The following is a 9,738-nucleotide window of genomic DNA, read 5'->3' as shown; positions in this document are numbered from 1 at the left end:
GGCCCTCGCCGCTACGTCCCCCGGGCGCTGCCCGGCGCCTCCCGCCCCGCGGCGCCCGGCACGGCCGGCGTCCGAGGTGCAGGCCCGCCGAGATGTCCCTCTGTGCCCCGGCAGCAAACCGAGGGGACGGGTTTGCTCTTCTCTGCCTTTTCACTCTCCTTGCACATAAACCCACGCGTACTTCACTTCTGCTGTGCTGTGGGGGTAGCCTGCAGTCTCTGCCCACCCTCTTCTTGAGTGCACCGCGTCATCCTCCTTTATTGGCAATTCTTCGCCTCAGAACTGCGCTTCAAAACGTCTTGAAATGCGTCCCGGGACAGCCCTGGGATGGAGGAGCCAGAAGTCACTGGACACCCTGGTCGGGGTGGCGCAGCCCTCCGGCTGCTGCGCCCCATCCCTTTTCACCCACTAGCTCCAGGAGAGAAGAGCGGCGCAAAGCGATGCTCCCGCAGTCACGCCAGGCAAAGGGTGGCTTTGGTCGCTTTGCTGGGAAGGGGCAAGGGGACCTCTTACATACTTTCATAATTTTGAATTATAGCGTTTGTTGAAATCCCTGGAGAGTGGGTCAGTCAGACGGGTTCAGCTCTGGTCAGGTAGCCCTTTTGTGCCCTGCTGGGCTGCTCCCTGTTTTTCCCAGTAGCTGCGTGAGGCTACTGGTGATCAAAGACGCTCAACACTAGTTGCAGTATAAGCTGGAGCTGAATGGAAGATTTGCTTCAGTTACAGGCCTGTTCCTAGACAAGCTGGAGGACTGGGGAAGTGATGAGCTGGGCAATCGGTTGTTTATCTCTGAGAGAAAATAGAGTGCAGGCAGAGGAAGGAGTACCTCTTCTGGGATAAGGAGCGGCTGGCACAAGAACAGTAGGCTCAAGCTGGAAGATTTCATTCACATCGCTCAGGAACCTATAGGTTAAACACAAAACCTTAAAGCTCTCCCAGAAAAAAACATTACTGATGAGATCATGAAACGCATTCTGATCATACAAAGTCCTTGCTAACTGCAGTTTTTGAATGGCTTTAAGATGTATATTCTACTGTCATGGAGGATTGACTGCAAATATTTTGTCTTGAGTTTACACCATTTATGACTACAGCAAGGTCCCTGTTTGAAATGATCTTTAGTCAATTGTTCTTTGCTCTGGTTGAGCAACAGGGAGAGAGCAACATTTTGCAAAAACAGCCAAATTTCCTTTATTACTCCAACTCCATACTGCTAATTCCAATTAGCAGTCACAAACTTCTCTACCATTTTTCCTCCCCAGAAGATTTAAGCCAAGTGTGAACTGCCCACATACAAAAAATATTTCTTGAGCAAAGTTAAAATGTGTTTAATCAGAATTTGTTTTATGTTTTACAGTTTTGATGATGGTAATCTTCAGCTGGATCCTCAAATGATAAAGATAGAGCAGCCATCAAGGATGCAAAAGTCAAACAATTACATTGAACTAGTGCCTTTAGGAGCTAAAGGATGTAAGAAATTTTGTTCTATTAAACTCAGCATTAAAAAAATAAATTTGTTAATACTGACAAGATGCAACTACCCAGAATTTTCCACTGTGGAAACATTTCTTTTGAAGCCAGATGGAGAACCAGGAGAACTGATTTCTCTTGGTTCAGCACCTGACACTGGCTTCCTTATTCACCTGGGCTCTGATCCAGAAAACCAGATATATGAGTACTGCAGCTATTCATGTCCTTCATTAAGTTCTTTGATAAATTAAGAATGTCAGCGGGTCAATCATCCTTCTTCTTTCTTAAATTTTAAAACAAGTTGAATGCAAATACTGTTACTTTTCAGCACAGCAGGCTTATTGTAGACTACATGCTTGTATATGAAAACACTTTATAGCCTTGAGATGAAAGGTGCTCAGAAAGCACAAAGATGCTATTATTATTTATATTGTTATAGCTCAACTATACTAATTCTTCTATTAACTTTTTATTTTATGGCTTAAGGAATCATATGCTGTCAATGATCACCACATCACATTATCATTTTATTTTAAATATCTAAAAAACAAAAAGTTCACAATGTAGGGTATAGAAAATAATAACATTTTAATCTTTTAGATGGTAAGATCAAAGTGGAGAAGGAAAGAAAGAAACAAATCCTGGTCTCTCACTCAGAAGAGGTTGTGAATGACAAGAGTGAAATCTTACTTGATACTGCATTTTTGTTATTACAGTCACTCTGTTTTAAATTGCCACTTCCTAATCTCTGATTCTTTCTTTGTACAAGTATATGCATTTTTTTATTCAGCTTACTCTTCAGGAAAATGGTGGTAGCATATCTAGTCCCTCCTTCAACCTGTTTGGTGTCACTCTGGAACCCCAAAGCAGATCAAAAGCCATCTGAGACCTGTGATGCCCAGCACACTAAGGGAGCGTGGTCATAGCCGTCTGTATTCTGGCAATCCCTGGCTGACAGAGTGACACACTGTGAGGCTTTACCCCCCAGTGGAAATCAAAAGACATCTGAAGCTGCTGTAAATTTTACCCAAGGCATCTCTACAGCCTCTGGACAAAAGAAGGAAAGAGAGGAATTATAGTGGCATAAATTTGGGGTTAATTTAAAGATTCAATCTTTATGAATATTTTAGATTTATGATGCCACATCTGGCTCACAATTGCAATATCATTCTTCTGTTTTCTTCCGTATATTTATCTGAGGCTTCTGTGTGAGAGAGAAAAAAATCTGGATCCATTAGAACTGTGCAGACTGAGCCAAGGACCAGCTGGGGAGATTATTTTCAGCTGCCAAACATGCCCCCGTCAGCAGCCTGTAGGGGACTTACAGGCCTGCTTTAATCCCCAAGCTATTGATCTGGATCAAAAATGAAGCTGTGTCAAAAAACAAAGAGCTTCTGACTGAAAAGTACTCTGGGAAAGATTTGGCTGAGCTCCAAAGGCTGTTAGTGTGTCACAACACTGAGCATGGTTGTAGCTAGGTTATGGGGAAAGAGAAGAGGCAGGTAACAGAACTGGAGAAAAACAGTCCAAAAATAATTACAAGGCATCAGTCTTCATACAGCCACTTGACTTTCAGGAAAACCATGGATGTTATTTTATAACGTGCAGAGAATGGGAGATTGCCCTGTGCAGCAGTAGGAACCCCCTAAGTACTCTTACACCACAGTGGATGACCCCACCTTAATTTATAAGTGACAAACCATGACTGTTTATGGTCCTCATGGTTCCAAAGCCAACTCTGAGATTGTTGATAAACTGTCTTCAAAAGCAGAACTGGCTTAAAAGTTCCTGCTCCTCCCTTTGCCGTTTGTGGTCATTTCTCATGAATAGACTCTAGATACACAGTTGTTGCAGAGCTGTACTGCAGTGCTACAAATTACAATTTATCCACGTTATTTTAGTAGTCTGGCCTAAAATACAGCTTCACATACTGATTCATGTGCACAAGTGAAGCGATAGCAGTAATTCATAGCCAGAGGCACCAATTTCCTTGGTTATAAAGCAGGAGTAAGACAACACAGTGTATAACTATATGTTAAGAGGCATATTCTTCATGCCAGGATGGAGCAGCAAAGTATTTTAAACAGTACGGTGAAATAATTCTGGATCTACCATCATCATCATCTTGGCTGACATATTGTCCACTCTTGCTTAGGCTGAATCAGGAAACACTCTACAGAGCCAGCTACTTCTGTGGATTTTTTTTAGAAATGCACCTTTGATTGCTACTGAGCTATCTGCTCAGTGCAGAAATCTTGCAAATCCAGCTGAAAAAAAAAGGCATTAATATGCTGCAAGTCAAAGATAAAATTCTATGACAGATCTCAGGGCAGTTTTTTATCCACAGAAGAAAGCTACAGAAGTAATTTTTATTACTGTTATCTTGTTTTATCCTCACATTTTCTGGTTTTTCTCATTCTAGTTTGGCTGCCACATTAAATATGCAATATTTTGACAGTCTGATAGAAACATAATGTTCTATCACAGCACTCTAATCCATTTCATTATGCAGCTAATCTACAGCATACTGCCTCTGTCTTTAAACAGCCATCAGCAACAGTTTTGTGGAAGAAAAAGGACATTTGAAATCTTATTTTTTTCATCTTTTTTCAAAACTACACTTGCTCACAGTTTTTGGTTTAGAAGTACAAAACAAGGGAACAGTTTGCCAGTTAAATCATCTGTTTTTTCAGCCAGAAGTTAAAGTAATTGGCACATGACATGACACAGCAAAACAAAATAACAAAATGCCACAGAAGTAGAAAGGAGACGAATCTACTGTAACTAGAGGAATGTACAGCTGTCAAATTAATAGCCCGGGGGGCATCGGGCACCACCGCGAGGCCGAGGGCTCCCGTGGCTGGGCTGGGGCAGGGCTGTGGCGGGGCTGGAGCCAGCACCGCTGCGGCATCACAAAGCAGAGACTGACGGCCCTGGGCTGGGCTGCGATGGGACCAGGGCCAGGGCTGGAGGAGGCCCAGGGTGGGTCAAGGGCTGGTAGCACCTGCAGGGCCCTGACAAATCCTTCATACTAAAGAACAGGGCTTTCAAACTGGTAGATTCAATGCGCTGTGGGCTGTTAGACTGGGCACAAAGAAAAAAAAATGTAGTGTATTGATTGGTGAGTTACAGAAGCAAGGTTTCGGGAACAGGAAATATGTGTTTTGGTGATTAATCTGGTTGATTAAACAGAATCTGTTTTAGCAATTGCACAAATAAGTTTCCATCACCTTGTTGCATCCCGGTCCCCAGGATCACACCAGAACAATCATGCTGCAGTGATGTAGCTCCAGTCTCTGCCACTTCCTAGAACGTATGTGACAGCAATTTGATATGCTTGGAAAAGGTGTAACAGGTATTTAACCCACAGGCTATGGCACCAAGTCTCAAATGGCATCTCTGATCACCTCAAGCATAAAATTTCTCTTTTAGAAATATGAGAAGATCTGTTTCCTCTTCTCTAAACAAGGAAAAATCATTTTCAAACATGTCTTCTTGATCAAAAATAAAAATCCCAGTAACAATCAGCCCTACTATTCTGCATATAAATAAAGACACAGATACACTTATGCTCAGGAATGCTTTTTTGTGCATCTTTTCCTTTCTTCTCAGTGGCTCCAGATCCTAAATCTTCCCTGCTAATCCTCTCACCATAACTAGGCACAGTCATCAGCAACCTCACTGGGCTACCTGTTGTTACAGATCAGCTAAGCCATGCAAAAAGAATCTAGATGATGAATTTAGAAAGGCACAGGAAGAAAAGGGAAGATAATAATCTTCCATGCTTTCACCTACTCACAGATACATGAACACTACCAGGTCATTAACGAATTGGAAAATATGTAACTACTTACATGAAACTATGGTTACAGAAGTTGGTTTACTTAAATTCAATGAATAAACTTGGGATATGTCAGGTTTACACCTGGGTGGGGTATGCTACAGAAGCACAAGCTTTCATTTATTTTTTTTTAATGACGAGGGCAAGGATGAACATTCAGTGGCTCTTCCATGACTGCCTTCTAGTTTGGCATTTGTAAGCCATGATAGAGTGATTACATAGGAATGAATTGGCTCTTAAAGGGTAAGATTTAAACAGTTCTCTTCTTGTAGGTCAGAAGTTTTCCACCTATACTACACATGTATTTAAGAAAAGGAATCACAATCATCCTCCTCTCTTATCTATCTGTAATGTGTTTGAGTATTTGCATCATAACACCTTTGTAACCAAATACAGTAGCTCTGATCTGTTGTATCAATTTTCTATTATACCTCAAAGTTATTCTAGAAATCAGCATGTGAGGTGCAGCAAAAGAGGCATAGGGTGATTTGGGTTTGTTCCCATCGCAAAAAAAGAAATCTATCTGAGAGGAGAAATCAGCAAAAGGAGTAATTTTTAATATACATTAATTTCCTGCATTCATTTTCATCATCATGGCTGGCTGGGTAGATGAGGGGAGAGCAGTGGATGTTGTCTACCTTGACTTCAGCAAGGCTTTTGACACTGTCTCCCATAACATCCTCATAGACGAGCTCAGGAAGTGTGGGCTAGATGAGTGGACAGTGAGGTGGATTGAGAACTGGCTGAATGGCAGAGCTCAGAGGGTTGTGATCAGCGGCGCAGAGTCTAGTTGGAGGCCTGTAGCTAGCTGTATCCCCCAGGGGTCAGTACTGGGTGCAGTCTTGTTCAACTTCTTCATCAATGACCTGGATGAAGGGACAGAGTGCACCCTCAGCAAGTTTGCTGACAAGACAAAACTGGGAGGAGTGGCKGATACGCCAGAGGGCTGTGCTGCCATTCAGAGAGACCTGGACAGGCTGGAAAGGTGGGCAGAGAGGAACCTCATGAAGTTCAACAAAGGCAAGTGCAGGGTCCTGCACCTAGGGAGGAATAACCCCCGGCACCAGCACAGGCTGGGGACTGACCTGCTGGAAAGCAGCTCTGCGGAGAAGGACCTGGGAGTGCTGGTGGACACCAAGTTAAGCATGAGGCAGCAATGTGCCCTTGTGGCCAAGAAGGCCAATGGTATCCTGGGGTGCATCAGAGAAGAGTGTTGCCAGCAGGTCGAGGGAGGTGATTCTCCCCCTCTACTCAGCCCTGCTGAGGCTGCATCTGGAGTACTGCGTCCAGTTCTGGGCTCCCCAGTACAAGAGAGACATGGCTCTACTGGAGCAAGTGCAGCGAAGGGCTACAGAGATGATTAGGGGACTGGAGCATCTCTCTTACGAGGAAAGGCTGAGAGAGCTGGGCCTGTTTAGCTTGGAGAAGAGAAGGCTGAGAGCAGATCTCATCAATGTGTACAAGTATCTGAAGGGAGGGTGTCAAGAGGATGGGACCAGACTCTTTTCAGTGGTGCCCAGCGACAGGACGCGAGGCAACGGGCACAAACTGAAACACAGACACTTCCATCTGAACATGAGAAAAAACTTCTTGACTGTGAGGGTGACAGAGCACTGGACCAGGTTGCCCAGAGAGGTTGTGGAGTCTCCATCCTTGGAGATATTCAAAACCCGCCTGGATGCAATCCTGTGCAATGTGCTCTAGGTGACCCTGCTTGAGYAGGGGGGTTGGACTAGATGATCTCCAGAGGTCCCTTCCAACCTCAGTGATTCTGTGATTCTGTGATCTTATCATTAACAAAAATTAAAAGTGCTCAAAGTGAAGATTCAGAGTCTTGGCTTATTGTTTCACAATAATGTAACTGTTTCACAGAGTTTTTTGCAAACTCATGTTCAAAAATTTTTTTGCATAAAGCTGTTTAACACGATGATACCATAATGCAAGAGGTAAACTTGTAATGTTAGAGCAGATTGTCTTCAGCACTCCTCAGTTGTGCTAGAGATTCTCATTAAAAGGAGAAAAAATTACATATGAATTGTAGGTTTATCTAAAATATTATCTAATGAAACTAGTGCAATCTTTTGGTTTCTGAATTACTGATATTAAGAAGCAGCTAAGTCTTGAAATCTTGTTGCACTCCCACACAATCCTTAAAGGCTTTTCTATGGAAAGAACTTGACTAGAATAGTTATTACAAAATAAGATAGCTATTCTTGATCTGCATTTTGTGTGCAGATGCTAATTATAGACTATTCTTATTATTCTAAAAATGAGTCTCTATAGATAGCCCTTCCAGAGTAACTGTTAAACTGAATATCTTGAACAGAAAAGTTCTTTCATGTTGGTCTCTCTGTGCTGTTTAAATTAAATTATTTTTATTACTTCTAAATTAAAAACATGAATATTCCATTAAAAGCATAAGGATAGCAATCTTGTACTCTTAAAGTATTTACAGTATCTTTAAGAATACTACTGTTCAGCAAAGTACATGCAGAAAATGTATGCACATTAAATGAACTATACGCACTACAACCGCTTTTCCAATATTTCTGTAAATACATTCAAAATATTCATATTTAATTCCTGCTGTTTCCTGCAATTGTATAAAGCAGGCAGAGAAGCCATGATCTAGTTTTTGCTGAAACAGAAAAGGGAAATGGAAAGAAACTGTGAAAGTACTGTGAAACTGGTAATAGAAAGCTGGGGGGACAACTTTGTACACTAGATCCTTGCTTTACCTCCCAGAGAAACAAAACAGTGAGCAAGCAATTTTACTCTGACTTCATGCTTACATAAATCCAAAGTATTTAAATGGATTTACTGTGGTATAAGAGTCATGTAAATGAAATCCCAATTAAACCCTATACACCAGTCTGTATATCTGGGTAATTAGTGCTGAGTGTCTACAGTGGTGGAAAGATTACTGTAGCTAAACTTCATCCCATTGTCTAATGGGCTGTTTTCTCCTCATGATTAATCTCTTAATTTTCTTTGTCCATTCATTGTCATTTTACGACCTTTGGTAGCCATCCTATGAATTATCCCTTAATTTAATTCAATACTGCCATTTCTTATCATCCCCACCTCTATACCCTTTCCACCAGGCTCCTCCCATATATTTAAATTTTATAGCAACACAGTGTTTATACTACTGTGAGGCTTTAAACATGAAAGTAATCCTACAGAAATCAATGAATCTTTTTATTTGCTTAAAGTTATCGTGTGCTGGGCCACACAAAATAAAAAAACTTTTATGTTGCCTATGGAATCGTTCTGATTTTATTAAATATGTGTTACCTTTATACTTTAGCACAATTATTTTTTGCAGAAATACTACTTGCATTCTATATGAACTTTAGCATGTGAAAAAAAGCTAAAAAGATTTTGACGTGACGAGTTTAATGGCATTCTGCTTCTTTGTTCTCCATTAGATTTCATTTGCAAATAAACTCTCATTTTGCTCTATACTAAAAATATAGCCAACCTTGCTTCTTTGATTATCGAGGAAATACTTATAATACTTTTCTTGTTATGAAAGCATATTACATCAATTGTAATACATTTTAAGATGTGACTAGAAACTACTAAAATGTACTGTTAACCTTCATGATGAGTACTTTTCCTTGATTCATAAAGGGCCATTAGACCTCCTGTGTATTTAATCCAGAATTTCCTAAACTAGTATAAACTAATAATGAAAAAGACATTGAAGGTCATTATGTACTCTATCTTCTATTGGTGTAAGGATGCCCCTTTAATATATTTTGCCCAATCTAGCTGTACACGTCCAAAGAATCCCTATGATTTTAAGGTCTGTAACTTGAAAGAGCTACCTGGTGATTTCACCTTGCTATTCCTACTTTTTTTAATACTAATTTCTCTTCACCCTGGGTGTGTTTGACTTTGGTGCAAGCAGTGATTATGATCTTCCCCTTTAAGAAGTTTAAGCTTTTTGTAATCAAAGCTAAAGCTTATTCTTTTGCAAGAAATTTCATTGAGAGTATGAAAATTCCCATAAAAAAAAAAGAGAGAATAAAGAATTTAGTATGATAAAAGCTTGGGAGCGTTTGAGGGCGGTTTATTGGTCACAGGGGAAAACAGATGAGCCGGATCGTGCCAGGAGCTGCAGCCAAGGTTGCCGTTTGCTGCTGCATCTTGATTTGCCTGCATCATGCTTCAAGGAGAAGCAGAAGGAGAATTAAAGCCAAGTTCTGCAGCCAGCTGTAGAGTCACCGCTCCTGCTGCCGCTGTGGCGAGACGAAGCGTGCGAGGAAACTCGTCTTCTGGCGCTGGAAAACTTTGCCGCTGCAGAAGTGCGCGAGGCTCCGCGAGAGCCGCGCCGGCAGAAGCGAGAGGCTCAACCAGAGCAGGGCGCGGGGGCTCCTCCGCACGCCGGTGCCTTCCCGGGGCGGGGGGCGCGCGCCGCC

General features: G+C 41.8%; 1 protein-coding gene across 1 annotated transcript in view; it reads right to left on the bottom strand.

The window, feature by feature from the left end:
• The window catches only part of MRPL39 (mitochondrial ribosomal protein L39), a 37,449-nt gene that overhangs the window by 13,471 nt on the left and 14,240 nt on the right, over window positions 1-9,738 (bottom strand). The window lies entirely within an intron of this gene.

The sequence above is a fragment of the Apteryx rowi genome, unplaced genomic scaffold (genome assembly GCF_003343035.1).
Source record: "Apteryx rowi isolate R43461 unplaced genomic scaffold, aptRow1 scaffold_801, whole genome shotgun sequence".
NCBI classification, from domain to species: Eukaryota; Metazoa; Chordata; class Aves; order Apterygiformes; family Apterygidae; genus Apteryx; species Apteryx rowi.
Note: the sequence above shows the minus strand (reverse complement) of the source record. Positions and strands in the feature narration are given on the sequence as shown.